We start from the raw sequence: 1967 nt of genomic DNA on the forward strand, positions 1-1967 counted from the left end.
ATAGTCAAGAAGTCAATTTCAAGTTCTTTCCTGAAATACAATGCTGTGGGTGATATGATAATATCTATACACATACAAGGAAAATTAATACGACTATTATTCAAATATATGTTCCTACATCTAGTGCCAAAGAGGAAGAAATTGAGATTTTTTTTTATGTGTGTACCATCAAATCGGATCTGTTAAAGGAGGATATTGTCCCTCCTTCTCCAGCAAAGCATCTGGTGGATTTGAACCACACACCTCTGGGATTGCAGTGCAGCTTCTTGCCACTAGGCCACCAGATCTTGCCGAAATTGAGAATTTTTATCAAATTTTGCAGTCTGAAATTGACCGAACATGCAATCAGGACGTGTTAATGATAATTAGTGACTAGAATGCAAAAGTAGGAAGCAGTGAAGAAGGAACAGTAATTGAAAAATATGGTCTTGGTAATAGAAATGAAACTGGAAATAGAATAATTGAACTTTGTATTTATAATGATTTATTCATTGCAAATACTTTTTCTAAAAGATACAAAAGATGACTTTACATGTGGATTTCACCTGATGGGCTGCATAGGAATTAGATTGGAGAGAACAGATTGCATTAAAATAATAGGAGAAAAATAATAGGGCATTAAAACAATTCTGAAAGTGAGAAATAATCTGGGAATTTTAAAGTATTATAGCAAAAGTTAAAATTTTATTAGGACAGCTGTGAAATAAAGTTGAGGAAATCTAAGGGCTTCAATCAAAAAGAGAAAAGAAATAATAATTAAAATACCCATGTAGCAAAATCTTAGGCATAGATAGCAGAGAAAAGGAAGATATTATAAAATTAATAATACAAAAAAATGTTCCTACAGTAGACAGGTGTGTGTTAACAGATTAAAGAAACAGAGACATGAATTTATAAACATTTTCAGCAAGTTATATCACTGTGAAAATTCAGAACACAAGTAGGGAAAAAGGACTCTAAGGGCTTCAAAAGTAGATGAAAATTGGTTCATAAAACATCAGAAATTAGAACTTCTTTCAAATTATCAATAAATATGAGAAATCCAAAGTCAGTTCAGAAAATTTTTAAAGTGCCACAATAAAATTATATTTAAACTCTAATTCTATACCCAGTCAACTTAACAGTCTGGAATCAAGAAATGTAAAGTCTCAAATAATTTACCATTCATGCACCCTTTTCCAGGAAATTATAGGTAAAATGAAGGAACAAAACAGGAAGGAAAACATAGAAACCAGAACACAGATGCTCCTTAGAGGCAAGGATGGCTAAACCACACCTCATATACTTTGGGCATGTTGTTGGGCAGGCCAGCCCTTGGAAAAAGACATTATGCTTGGAAAGGGGAAGGGTCAGAGAAGAGAAGAAGATTCTCAGCATAGTAGATCAACACAATGACTACAGCAAAAGGCTCAAGTATATCAGAGATGATAAGGATGGCACTATATAAGGAAAGGTTCAGATCCGCAGTTCATAGAGTTTCTGTGAGTTGTAGTTGACTCAATGACACTTAACAGCAACAATACAGGAAGGAAAGAAAGAGAATCTCCACGTATTCTCAGATTGAAGAGAAGGGCAATAATTTTGCTTTAGGCCTATTGAACAAGCAGTCCAGACTGGATCAGGAGCATGACCAAAACTTCTAGGAAAGACATCTTTAAAAGTAACTAACTACACCCATCCAGAAGAGGCCCTACCAGCCATAGGGCATTTTCCATTCAGCAATAAATAAAGATTGTGTCCCATGAAAAAAAAAAAAAAAGTAACTAACTACTATTGTTGTTTGTTGTTGTTATGTGCCGTCGAGTCGTTTGCGACTCATAGCGACCCTATGTACAACAGCCCTAAACCGTGTTCTATCCTGTGCCAATCTCATTGCCTCTGACAAACCCATCCGAGTACCCCAGTTACTGAATCAATCCACCTCATAGAGGGTCTTCCCCTCCTGCACTGTCCCTCCATTCTACCCA

Source organism: Elephantulus edwardii, unplaced genomic scaffold (assembly GCF_000299155.1).
Source record: "Elephantulus edwardii isolate Elephantulus edwardi_28Jun2011 unplaced genomic scaffold, EleEdw1.0 scaffold00082, whole genome shotgun sequence".
Lineage (NCBI taxonomy): Eukaryota > Metazoa > Chordata > Mammalia > Macroscelidea > Macroscelididae > Elephantulus > Elephantulus edwardii.